At 38.5% G+C, this 14,538-nt stretch overlaps 1 protein-coding gene and 1 non-coding gene across 2 annotated transcripts in view; both read right to left on the bottom strand.

Moving 5' to 3' along the window:
• Positions 1–14,538, bottom strand: part of LOC128657235 (parapinopsin-like) — a 707,525-nt gene that overhangs the window by 514,659 nt on the left and 178,328 nt on the right. The gene's annotated exons all lie outside the window — the stretch shown is intronic.
• LOC128658495 (5.8S ribosomal RNA) lies at positions 7,181–7,335 on the bottom strand. The gene has a single exon (XR_008402188.1). It is a non-coding gene; the product is annotated as a 5.8S ribosomal RNA (ribosomal RNA).

Genomic DNA, 14,538 nt, shown 5'->3' with positions numbered 1-14,538 from the left:
AATGAATTTGGTTACAGTTCTGACCCATGTATATTTATTCACTTTATTTGCCCTATAGGGGTTCCTTTGCTTGCTAACCTTTACATTTATATTACATGTTCAAAAGCCAGTTTAAAAGTTTTTAACTAAATTGTCCCATTTATGCTACCAGGAATAATTTTTTCTCTCATAATTCATTCCTCAAATTCTTGTACCTTGACCGTAAAATAAGAAACTGTCTAATTTAGATGCTACTTTTAGCATAGTGTTTAGCAAAACATTTTACTTTTCTGTTCTGTTACCTTCTTTTCTCCCTAATTTTAAACACTACACTACCAACCAACCAGAAAACAACACATTTTGAAATAATCCCTTTTATTAAAATGTATACATTTTTAATTTTATTATTTTAGTGCATGCCTGGGGCCCCATGGTATGCACTGGCGTGCAGACAAGCTTCTCAATTTGAGAAGTTGTCTGCACACCTTTGCTGCATACGATGTGTGTGTAATGGCGGCCGCTTCACTCGCGCGACTGTGAATCACCCAGAGCGAGCAAGCTCTTGGTGATTTCTCTTTGCCACCTCAGAAGTGGCGAAGAGTGTAAGAAGCACATTCACTTCCATGAAAGACTAAGGCAAAGTATATGTTACAAAATTTTGACAAATTCAAAAGTAACTTACTTTAGCTGATACAGTTTCAACACGTCATATATGTATCTCCTTTAAGAGAAAATGAACATGCTACTCCTACATATAACCATTACCTATACTGGAGAGTTTATATACATCATTAATCATGTTATGGTGGGTGTGACTAAACAATGTTACTGCATCTTTATGTTAGCAGCTTTCTAATGGATACATTATAATTTGCCGGCATAGGATATTTCCTTTCAAAACTTTACCCATATTTACTTGAAAGCTCCTAATGTACAGTATACAGTGTCACTTATTCACATACTGTGGCAGTCTTTAATTAGCATAATTATTTATACTAATTTTCATCCCGGTGGATGAAAGACCATCTAAATAAAAAAATTGTTATGATGCTAGATAACAACAAATTTCATTCACTCTCACCCCAACTATACACTTAGTCATTGTTTAGAAAACACAACTAATATGTATTATTTAATCCTATCACCCATGTAATCATAAGGAGACAAATAATACAATTGCATATTAGACTGTGTTGTAACAATAGGTCATCAATCATTAACATTCACTTATTGTTATAAGCACTTTTCCAAAAGTTCCAGGATTTAAAATACCTAGTTAATGGCATTTAACAAGGTCAATAAACTCCAGTTTAAAAAATAAAAAAAAAGGTTCCAAAAAGAGATATAGGTCCCCTTTTTAAATAATGGTTTAAATTATGTATTAGAAAGGATAAAATATGAAGCAATGTTAGCACTTCCCTTCAGGTGCTCGCTGCCAGCCCTGGTTCTCCCAAACCGTGTATAGAAGCAGAAAGTGTTGAAAGTGGCGGCGCTGTGTCACCTTTAAGGAACCAAGCTGCCCACGTCCATGTCTGCAAATGAAGCCTGTATCAAGAGCATAACGTTAAAACAATTTCTCAGAAATTATTTTAACTTTATGCTCTTGATAAAGGCTTCTTTTAGCTGAAACGCGTTGAGCTGTATTTTAAATAAAACCTGAAGCTGCACCTGAAGATACCTTTTTGATGATTTTAATAAAAGGCTTATTTTAACTGCAATCTCATGAGTATAACCAGTTTGTGTGCCTACCACATTGTCTGAAATTTGCTATACTATTGTGAGCTCTTTTATTTTGGGGGTGAAAGCAACAAGGTTGACTCAAAGGACATAGGCAGCTTGGTTCCCTGGAGGTGACACAGCACCGCCACTTTCAACACTTTCAGATTAAATTATGTGTCTACTCCCAATATAAATGGTTTTGACAATCTGGTTGACTGCGACGTCATATCAAACTTAAAGACTTTTTTCAATCATCCACTAAGAGTGTAGGACCTAATAAACTTAGGATAAAATCTAAATTTGAACCCCCCACTAAGGATTCTACCATTAAGATGTACATTAATGTCTTTACTAGAGAAATAACAGAGATGTGAAAAAATGGGTAAATATCAGTACAGAGATGATCTCTTTTGGTTCCGCTATTAAACTATGTAAATGATTACAGCAGTTAAATCATTATGCAACATATGTAGATTAAAAATGGAACATAGTGACAAAAAGAAACACTTTCTTGATCTCTCTCTCTCTCTCTCTCTCTCTCTCTCTCTCTCTATATATATATATATATATATATATATATATATATATATATAAGGTAATAAAGAACAAACAAAAAGATACAGTATTCATCATAGACTTACATGTACATTGGATTATGTTATCTACTTTCAAGAGCGCAACATCCTACGTGAAATATTAAATATTTCACATTCCATTGTTCTACACATAGCAAAACATTTTCTATTTAAAACCTGGCACTCGCCAGCAGATACTCAGTAATGTTTAAAAGCAAAACTGGGGGAAGTCAGTTACATTTGGCGCCAAAGGATCAAGCCCAGGACCACATCAAGGTCTCCCCCTTCCTGGGACCCTAAACCAGCACCCACAAAATTAATACTTTCAAAGAAACCAACTGGAAACTTCCCAGGGTGACACAGGGTTTTGTAATCTCCCCTATGTAAATACAAAACACATTACTGAGTATCTGCTGGTGAGTGCCAGGTTTTCTGTGTGTTGTGTTTATAATGTTTGTAATGCTTCCCTGTGGGCCTGTCACCAAGGCTGTTAAGGGGTTAACTGCCTGGGTTGCTGGGAACTGTGCAGCTGTCTGTAAGTGTTCAGGGCTGTGGAGTTAACAGTGGCTTAGGATGTGTACCCAGTCCAGTCTGTGAGTGTGGTCCATTCCTATGTTTTGTATTTACATAGGGGAGATTACAAAAGCCTGTGTCACCCTTGGAGGTTTCCAGTTGTTTTTTTTTTTAAAGTATGCATTTTGTGGGTGCTGGTTTAGGGTTCCAGGAATGGGGAGACCTTGACGTAGTGGCTTAGGATGTGTACCCAATCCAGTCTGTGAGTGCGGTCCATTCCTGTGTTATATATATATATATATATATATATATATATATATATATATATATATATATATATATATATATTAATTTAAAGTACATTATTTTCTATGCAAAGAACATAGGAAAGTAAAATATGCATTTTGCACATCGTGTTTTGCAATTTAGATTTTAACTTGGTTGGGTTAGGGCAAATAAAAATATTAAGTTGCGTTATTAAAATATTACATATAAAATTTTAAAAATATTAACAAATATTAAACATACTGTAAAATATATAAATATATCCTATAGATTATTTAGAATATTTTACAATATGTTTAATAATTTTAAATAATTATTATTAAAGTGCCTTAAAATTAATATCTAAATTGCGAAATGCAATGCGCAAAATGCATATTTTACATTACTATTGGCTAGATTACGAGTTGTGCGTTAAGGTAAAAAAGCAGCATTAACAGGTCCTAACTGTTATGCCCGCTGCTAATACGAGTCTTGCAGGTATAGGGGCACCGCACACTTTGTTGGCCTTACCGCAAACCGACTTACGTAAACTTTGTAAACCCTTTTTTCTATGGGACTTCCATAGTGCCGGTATTATGAGTCTGTCCTGGGAGGGAAAAAAGTGAGCGGTACACCCTATACCGACAAGATCCGTAACGCATTCTAAAGTCAGTAGTTATGAGTTTTACACTACAACACTGTAGCATACAACTCATAACTAAAGTGTTAAAAAGTACACTAACACCCATAAACTATCTATTAACCCATAAACCGAGGCCCTCCCGCATTGCAAACACTATAATACATTTTTTAACCCCTAATCTGCCGCTCCGGACATCGCCACCACTATAATAAACATATTAACCCCTAAACCGCCGCACTCCCGCCTCGCAATCACTAATTAAATATTATTACCCCTAATCTGCTGCCCCTAACATTGCCGCCACCTACATTATACTTATTAACCCCTAATCTTCCGCTCCGGACATCGCCGCAACCTACATTATATTTATTAACCCCTAATCTGCTGCCCCCAACATCGCCGCCACCTACCTACATTTATTAACCCCTAATCTGCTGTCCAATGTCGCCGCCACTATTCTAAATGTATTAACCCTTTAAACTTAAGTCTAACCCTAACCCTAACACCCCCTAACTTAAATATAATTTAAATAAATCTAAATAAATATTACTATCATTAACTAAATTATTCCTATTTAAAACTAAATACTTACCTGTAAAATAAACCCTAAGCTAGCTACAATATAACAAATTTACCTGTAAAATAAAACCTAACCTATGTTACAATAACACCTAACCTAACCCTACAATTAAATAAATTACCTACATGAAATACAATTAAATAAATTGAATTAAATTAGCTAAATCACAAAAAAACACCACTTAATTACAGAAAGTAAAAAACAAATTACAGATCTTTAAACTAATTACACCTAATCTAAGAGCCTTATCAAAATAAAAAAGCCCCTCCAAAATAAATAAAAACCCTAGCCTAAACTAAACTACCAATAGCCTTAAAAGGGCCTTTTGTGGGGCATTGCCCCAAAGAAACCAGCTCTTTTACCTGTAAAAAAATACAAACAACCCCCCCAACAGTAAAACCCACCACACACGCAACCAACCCCTAAATAAAAGCCTAACTAAAGAAACCTAAGCTCCCTATTGCCCTGAAAAGGGCATTTGGATGGGCATTGCCCATAAAAGGGCATTTAGCTCTACTGCTGCCCAAAGCCCTAACCTAAAAATAAAACCCACCCAATACACCCTTACAAAATCCTAACACTAACCCCCGAAGATTCACTTACCGGGAGAAGTCTTCATCCAAGCGGCAAGATGTCCTCAAGGAAGCCGACAGAAGTGGTTCTCCAGACGGGCAGAAGTGGTCCTCCAGACGGGCAGAAGTCTTCATCCAGACGGCATCTTCTATCTTCATCCTTCCGCGGAGAGGCTCCATCTTCAAAACATCCGGCGCGGAGCATCCTCTTCAAACGATGTCTTCTTCGGAATGAATATCACTTTAAGTGACGTCATCAAAGATGGCGTCCCTCCCTTAGATTCCGATTGGCTGATAGCCAATCGGAATTAAGGTAGAAAAAATCCTATTGGCTGATGCAATCAGCCAATAGGATTGAGCTGGCATTCTATTGGCTGTTACAATCAGCCAATAGAATGTGAGCTCAATCCTATTGGCTAATTGGATCAGCCAATAGGATTGAAGTTCAATTATATTGGCTGATTACATCAGCCAATAGGATTTTTTCTACATTAATTTCGATTGGCTGATAGAATTCTATCAGCCAATCGGAATCTAATGGACGCCATCTTGGATGACGTCACTTAAAGTGATATTCATTCCGATGAAGACGTTTTTTGAAGAGGATGCTCCGCGCCGGATGTCTTGAAAATGGAGCCGCTCCGCGTCGGAAGGATGAAGATAGAAGATGCCGTTTGGATGAAGACTTCTGCCGTCTGGAGGACCACTTCTGCCCGTCTGGATACCCAGTTCTGCCGGCTTCCTTGAGGACTACTTGCCGCTTGGATGAAGACTTCTCCTGGTAAGTGAATCTTCGGGGGTTAGTGTTAGGATTTTTTAAGGGTATAATGGGTGGGTTTTATTTTTAGGTTAGGGTTTTGGGCAGCAATAGAGCTAAATGCCCTTTTAAGGGCAATGCCCATCCAAATGCCCTTTTCAGGGCAAAGGGGAGCTTAGGTTTTTTTAGTTAGGATAGGTTGTGTTCCTCACAGCGTCTCCTCTGTATCCAACTAGCTCCCCAGAAAGAGCAAGACACCTAGCTTGTCTATAGATATTGAACAGTGTATATATTAGAATCTAGGGAGCGCCTCACAGTGGGCCGGGATATATATGCACACAAAACGTTGATAAGATTTGTGAAAAAATGTACAGATTTATTCATACAAACACGATAAAAACAGTGAAAGATTTTTGAAATTGCAATCAGATTGAGTTGAAATTACTCAACTATTAGATGCATATCCTCTCATACATTAACTTATATGGTATCGGACAGAGTGGTGATACAAAAATATAAAAGAGTAAAAAAGTATAAAAAGGTGATCTATAGGTGTTATTGTAACTTAGGTTAGGTTTTATTTTACAGGTCAATTTTTATTTATTTTAGCTAGGTAGTTATTAAATAGTTAATAACTATTTAGTAACTATTCTACCTAGTTAAAATAAATACAAACTTGCCTGTAAAATAAAAATAAACCCTAAGCTAGCTACAATGTAATTATTAGTTATATTGTAGCTAGCTTAGGGTTTATTTTATAGGTAAGTATTTAGTTTTTAATAGTAATAATTTAGGTAATGATAGGAACTTTATGTAGACTTATTTAAATTATATTTAAGTTAGGGGGTGTTAGGGTTAGGGTTAGACTTAGATTTAGGGGTTAATACATTTAATATAGTGGCAGCGGCAGATTAGGGGTTAATAAGTGTAGGTAGGTTTCAGCGACATTGGGGGCGGGAGATTAGGGGTTAATAAATATAATGTAGGTGTTGGCGATGTTGGGGGCAGCATATTAGGGGTTAATAAGTATAATGTAGGTGGCGGCGGCGGCCACTTTATTAGGTACACCTGTTCAATTGCTTGGTAACACACATTGCTAATCAGCCAATCACATAGCAGCAACACAATGCATTTAGGCATCTAGACGTGGTGAAGACGACTTGCTGAAGTTCAGACTGAGCATCAGAATGGTGAAGAAAGGGGATTTAAGTGACTCTGAACATGGCATGGTTTTGGGTGCCAGAGGGGATGGTCTGAGAATTTAAAAACTGCTGATCTACTGTGATTTTCACGCACAACCATCTCTAGGGTTTACACAGAATAGTCCAAAAAAGCAAAAATATCCAGTGAGCGGCAGTTGTGTGGACAAGAATGCCTTGTTGATGTCAGAGGTCAGAGGAGAATGGGCAGACTGGTTCGAGATGATAGAAAGGCAAAAGTATGTGAAATAACCATTTGTTACAACCAAGGTGTCAGTGTTTAGCCATGCTTTTTTTGCTATTAGCTGCTGGCTGCCCTTTTGCTTACCTCTATCACTTAATCTAATTCAGAGTGTGTGACGCTGCTCACTCATCTGGGTGACCATCAGACAGGCGTGGCCCCCAGGAGGAACCCAAGGCCACGGGGTGTGTTCAAAGTGTCGATGATCAATGTGTCCTGCAATTCACACTAATTCTCGCAGCTAGCTGCGTTCTTCATTGACGCGCGAGTCGAGTGATCCACCACTAAGAGTAGCCAAGGGCGCGGGCAGACGCTTATGATCAGCCTAGAATTGTTGGTGCTGCATAGACCAATGAAGACAATCCTGAATCTGCACCCACGTGGAACGGAGTTACTGGAGATGCTCCTCCAAAGCAGGAATACCCTGAGACATGAATGAATCAAGCAACAAGGAGGGTTGAAACCCATAATTCGCCCTGAATGGGGATAACTGGGAGGAAGCATTATTAGCACTATTAAGAGTGAACTCTGCCCAAGATAACAGTTCAGACCAATTATTGTGGTGATCTGAGACATAGCAATGGAGGAACTGTTCTAGAGCTTGATTATACCGTTCTGCAGAATGCAATGTGACATTTTAGAAAAATGGTCAACCACCATTATGAAAACAGTACTGACATTGGAAACAGGGAGCTCGACAATGAAGTCCATGGAAAGATGTGTCCAAGGATGCTCACCATTAGCAATTGGTTGGAGAAGACCCACAGGAAGACGTTGAGGAGTCTTGTTCTGTGCACAGACTGAGAAGGAGGCAACATACACAGCAACATCAGAACGAAGACCTGGCCACCAGAATTGTCACTTGGTTCTTGCCCGGGTGACCTGCGGCTTTAGGATAGTAGTGAGTGTGCAATAGTTTAGTTAGAAGATTCTCAGGTACAAAGCACTTACCACTAGGTTTCTCAGGAGGTGCATTGGTTTGTGCAGCCAGGATCTCCTCCCCCCAAGGGAGAAGTCAAATTAGTATGTACTGTATAGTGGCCAAAATATGGTCAGGATGTATAACTGGAGTAGGTACAGACTCCTCCTTGGACAGAGGCGAAAATTGTCGAGAGAGGGCATCAGCCCAAACATTCTTACTACCAGGACGGTAGGAGACCACATAATTAAATTGAGACAAAAACAGTGCCCATCTGGCCTGTCGGGCGACAAACGTTTTGCTTCGGATAGACAAGTTAAATTCCTATGGTCAGTAAGAATGAGCACAGGTACGCTAGTACCCTCATTCCTTGAGTGCCAAAATTATGGCCAGTAATTTCCTGTCACCAATTTCATAATTGCACTCCGCTGGAGACAATTTCTTAGAGAAAAAAACGCATGGATGCAAGGAACCATCAGGCGTAGGACGTTGAGACAAGAGGGCAACTATTACAGTCTCAGATGCATTGACCTCAAGAACGAAAGGCAAGACAGGATTGGGATTAGTCAGAACTGGAGCAGCAGCAAAGGCAGTCTTAAGACTCTCAAAGACCATAATGGCAGTAGGTGACCAATGGAGTGGATCATTCTCTATACGGGTCATGTCTGTGATAGGTTTGACCAAGGAAGAAAAGTTTTTAATAAACTTTCTATAGTAATTGGCGAACCCCACAAATTGTTGAATAGAACGAAGACCAACTGGGCGAGGCCAATGCAGAACTGCCGACAACTTGTCAGGATCCATGGAGAACCCTGCAACGGAGATTACATAACCTAGGAAGGTTACTTGAGTCTGATGTAACTCACATTTCTTGAGTTTACAAAACAGGCCATTCTCACGTAGTCTCTGAAGTACACATGTGACATCAGAATGATGAGCCTCAAGTGTGGGTGAGTGTAAGAGGATGTTGTCTAAGTACACCACAACAAACTGTTGCGACATATCTCATAGGACATCATTAATAAATTCCTGGAAAACAGCAGGAGCATTACATAGGCCAAAGGGCATTACAAGATATTCATAATGCCCGCTCCTGGTGTTAAATGCTGTTTTCCATTCGTAGCCCTCCTTGATCCTAATGAGATTGTACGCTCCTCTCGAATCAAGTTTAGAAAAGACCATAGCTCCCTTGAGGTGGTCGAAGAGTTCCGTAATGAGGGGAATAGGGTAAGCATTCTTAATGGTAAGACAATTAAGACCCCTTTAATCGATGCATGGTCTTAACTTACCACCCTTTTTCTTCACAAAGAAGAAGCCAGCCCCTGCACGAGAGCAGGATTTGCGGATGAACCCCCGCGACTGAGCATTGGCAACATACTCCTCCATAGCACAATTCTCCACAACAGACAGAGGGTAATGAGTGCGGGTTGAAGAAGTCTGCTATCAATGGCCTCAATAGTAAGCGGAACGGGATGGAGGCAATACAGGAATGGAGTGCTGTAATACAAAAGCACTGTCAATGAAATAGCCCGCAGTACCGGAGTCAACAAGAGCCTGGATGACTATGGAGGAGTCCACCCAGGAAAGGAAAACCATGACCAAAGGTTTCTACTTTAGCGGTTCCGGGGATGAGTATAAACCACCCATGGTCTGCCCCCATACAGGACCTTAGGTGCGAGCATTTCCCAGCGTTAAAAGGTGGCACTGTAACCCACAATAGAGGCAAAGCCCCTCCCTCCTCCTAAAGGCCCTCTCCGCCACGGAGAGATGCATGAATCCCAACTGTATTGGCTCAGCAGAACCTGGTGACTCGGGACCAGGAGGCATGGGAGGAGAGGGAAGCATGGGTGGGAATAAAAACATAGGCCCTTGCATAATGTCAGGGTATCAGGAATCAGACTGAGACGTGAAGTGAAAAAATAATCACACCTATATTAATAACAAAAAATAATAAAAAGTCCACAAGCCAAAAGACAAGCCAGGAGTCAAAGCCAGAGCTGGTAGTCAGATGAGCGATGTCAGGAGCAAAAGCGAGTAGTCAGACGAGCCGTAATCAGGAAGTAGGAAAAGCCAGGGATCAGGAACTAGATGGGACGTCAGACAAGCCAGGTAATACACAGGAACTGGAACACAGGAACTAACAAACAAGTCTGAAACAACACAAGGGTGGTCTACAGCAGCAGAAGACCACACCGGGTGCCACTCCTGTCAGCTGAGAAAAAGAAACTGAGGCTACAATTCGCACAGGCTCACCAAACTTGGACAATAGAAGATTGGAAACCCATTGCCTGGTCTGATGAATCTCAATTTCAGCAGTGACATTCAGATGGTAGGGTTAGAATTTGGCATAAAAACATGAAAGCATGGATCCATCCTGCCTTGTACCAAAGTTTTAGGCTGGTGGTGTTGGTGTAATGGTGTGGGGGATATTTTCTTGGCACACTTTGGGCCCCTTAGTACCCATTGAACATTGTTTAAATGTCACAGCCTACCTGAGTATTGTTGCTGACCATGTCCATCCCTTTATTACTACAGTGTACCCATCTTCTGATGGCTACGTTCAGCAGGATAATGCACCATGTCACAAAGCACAAATCATCTCAAACTGGTTTCTTGAACATGACAACGAGTTCACTGTACTCCAATGGCTTCCACAGTCACCAGATCTCAATCCAATAGAGCACCTTTAGGATTTGGTGGAACGGGAGATTTGCATCATGGATGTGCAGCCGATAAATCTGCAGCAACTGCGTGATGCTATCATGTCAATATGGACCAAAATCTCTGAGGAATGTTTCTAACACCATGTTGAATGTATGTCACAAAGAATAAAGACAGTTCTTAAGGAAAAAATGGCCCAATTTGGTACTAGCAAGGTGTACCTAATAAAATGGCCGGTGAGCGTATATACATATTTAGACATGTATATGTAAGTATCTCAATCTTAATGCTCTTTGCAAGCATTTTTTTAAAACCAGAGACCTCATATGTTTGAGCCCTTATTTGTAATGCAATTTTGTTTTATTTTTTATCATTTTTATTAGAGAGTGTTTTGTTAAAATTAATGTAAATGTTTTTAAGCTACAGGTGAAAAGGTTCACTTGTAGCTTTATACTTACTTTGTGTGTGCTGGAGAGCAATGCTAACCAGATCCTCTTCTTGCCAGAGCCCCAGGAAGTTCCCAGGACTTGCACTAACGTTAGTCCAGGTCCTGGGTACCGAGCGTGTTCAGCCTGCTATAAGCTCGGCCTGGGCCCTGGCAGGAAGAGGATCTAGTTAGCATTGCTCTCCAGCATACAAAAGGTAAGTTTAAAGCTACAAGAGAACTTTGTCACCTGTAGCGTTAAACATTTTAATTCATTTTAAAGAAAATAAATGTTAAATGTTTAACTAAAATTCAGTATAGTGCAGCCAATGGATATTCACGGAAACTAATTTCCCAGAATATTTGTTACAAAAATTTCAGATGAACCAAAAATGTTTCTTTTGTGATTCAGATAGAGCATGCAATTTTAAGCAACTTTCTAATTTACTCCTATTATCAATTTTTCTTTGTTATCTTGCTATCTTTATTTGAAAAAGAAGGCTTCATAGTACTGGTGAGATTTATTAGAAAATGTTACAAGCCCAGAGAGTTTTAGATCATCTGCCCCATAGTGAGAGCTTACAGAGAACAATACATTAAATTATAGAGACAGGCTTCATGGGACAACAGCACAAGTTACAGCAAGAGCTGTAAGAAAATATTTTTTGATGTAATACGGAAATTCAATGTAATAGGTTATACAGAAAACAGGAGTTAAAGTGATCAGATACAGTATAGATCAGTAGTAGAAATGATTATCAGTAGATAACTGTAAGTAATTGGCATATGAAGAAGTTTGATTAATACCTAGATGAGATAATGGTGAAATGTGCAAACAAAAGTCCTGACAGTAGCATCACAAGGGGGCAATGGGGACACTTAGCCCTCCCATGTGCCTCCCAACTATGATAGACCCTCTCTTCCCCACCACCGCTTTGCCCCGACCCTGCCCATAACACACCTGAAACCACCCACAGAGGACTAGAGCCCACTCACAAAAACACTGGTGGGTCTTTGGCAAGTTCTCCCCTCTAAGAAAGTCCTAGAGATGACACTGTTCCTAAAGAATTAGAATACACTTCTGAGTTAGCCCAATTAAAAACAGAATGGTTATAAAAAGTAGGATACTAATATTACAGTCACTTTAATTTGTTTTCAAATGAATTAGCTTTGCTTTTAAATTTAATTTAAGCATAATGGCAGAATAAACCAATCAAAGTTATGAATATTTCCTGTTCTACTTCCAGTGCTCGCTAATACATAAAGCTTTATAACATTTTTTTTTTAAAGATGCACTCTACTCCCTACGTCAGAAATGGAAAAATAAAAAACCTCATCCAAAATATATGTTTTACTGCTGAAATATATATTTCAGCAGTGTCCCCTCCTGCACTTGGCAAGTGTCTAAGAATGGTGCGTATTTGAAATACTGGTTAAAGGAATGATAGAATTTTCTAATACTGATTTAAATTTCCCTGATTAGAAAGAAGATGCTATATTTATTTCCACCCAACTTCATCGGAAATACATTTTATTAAAGGAACATAGTGTTTAAAGGGACAGTAAGTGTAAAAAAAAAGTTACATAATTCTGCTCTATGTGCAAAATTATGAAACATTATCCTAGCGACACCTTCAAAAACAAAAAAGATTTTAGAGATTTAACCCCACATAGGTATACTTACCTTCCACTCCACGCCAGCCTCTTCCATTGTGTCTTTTTTCAAAAGCGTGTCATGGACGTGCTGTCTAATCACAGTGCACCTGATCATGCCACTGAACTAAATGTAGTGCATTCCTGCACTCGTTAAATCCGTCTAAAGCTTTACCCAGCGCAGGAGGGCTCTACATTTAGCTCAATCCTGTGATCGGGAGCACTGTGATTATACAGCGCACCTGTGAGACAATTTTGAGAAAGAAATAAATCATAAGAGGCTGACGAGGAAGGGAAGGTAAGTATACCTATGGAGGGTATATCTCTCAAATCTCTTTTGTTTTTGAAAGGCTGTAGCTAGGATAATGTTGCATATCACTTTAAAAAAATTCTCTCATAGAGATGAAACAGCAGGGACATGAACAAACGGACATGAACAAAGGGACATGAAACCCCTATTTTTTCTTTTATGATTCAGATGGAGCATGCAATTTTAAACTTTCCAATTTACATGTATTATCAAATTTGCTCTATTCTCTTGGTATCCTTTGTTAAAAGAATACCTAGGTAGTTTCAGAAGCAGTAATGCATTACAATTGTATGCTTAGTCTGACTTCTGAAAGAAATAGTTTGGGTTTCATGTTCCTTTAAACAAGAAACACATTTTTTTTTTCATAAAAAATTCTTAAACTAAAATTATTTAAATTCAAAGTGAAACAATCAGGAAGTATGTAATTCTGGAGAACTAGGTTTCTACAGCTCCCTGACTGACAGGGACAACGCTCACAGTAAAAAAGTTGTTTTATTCAGCAAAATGGAAAAAGTAACAAAGTATTTGTAATTAATTTAAAAATAATGTTAATGAGTAAAACAAAGGAACGTGGTGACTGTGTGCAATCCAGTATCCCATAGTGTGAGCTGACAAGTTTCAACTGATACTTTAGTTATAGGTCAATAAAATAAAAGCTGCATTTGTGCCCTTTTAAAAAGCTATAAGTCCATCCTTTTTTAAAATAAAGCATTGTAATATATTTTGAACCATCCTCTTTAATGAAACAGACATTTTTGAGTGTCATATCCATTTAAAGAAACACTTTAAATGGATATGACATTTAAAATTAAACTTTCATAATTCAGATAGAGCATCATTTTAAGAAAGTTTCCAATTTATTGCCATTAACAAACTGAGCACAGTCTTTTTATATGCACACTTTATGAGGCACCAGTTCCTACTGAGCATGTGCAAAAACTCATAGTGTATACATATAGGAGTCTATGATTGGCTAATGTCTGTCATGTGATACAGGCGGCCGACAAAATTAATTAAATTTTTGAAATTTGTTAGAAAAAAATCTATTGCTCATTTAAAATTAAAAGTAACTGCTATTCCATTGACTTTTTATTATGTAAAGTTTGATTATGAAATTCTACTGTATTTGATGGTCTTTAAGCAAACATTTACCAACAACTAAAGCAGAATTCTAACTAAGAATCTATTAAAGGGACATGAAACACAAAATAGTTATTTCATCATTCAGCAAGAGAAAACAATTTTAAACAATGTTCCAATTTACTTCTATTATATAATTTGCTTAATTCTTTATATATCCTTTGATGAAGAAATAGCACTGCACATGGGTGAGCCAATCACATGATACATCTATGTGCAGGCACCATTGAGGAGCTACTGAGCATATTTAGATTTTTCAGAAAATGCTTTCAAGATAATTAAGCAAATTAAACAATAGAAGTAAATTGGAAAGCTGTTCAAAGTTGCAAAAAAAAAAAATGGGTTTCATGTCCCTTTAAAGTTCACACTTTAAAGGGACACTGAACCCA

This window comes from Bombina bombina, chromosome 4 (genome assembly GCF_027579735.1).
Source record: "Bombina bombina isolate aBomBom1 chromosome 4, aBomBom1.pri, whole genome shotgun sequence".
NCBI lineage: Eukaryota > Metazoa > Chordata > Amphibia > Anura > Bombinatoridae > Bombina > Bombina bombina.
This window is presented reverse-complemented; position numbering and strand designations above follow the sequence as displayed.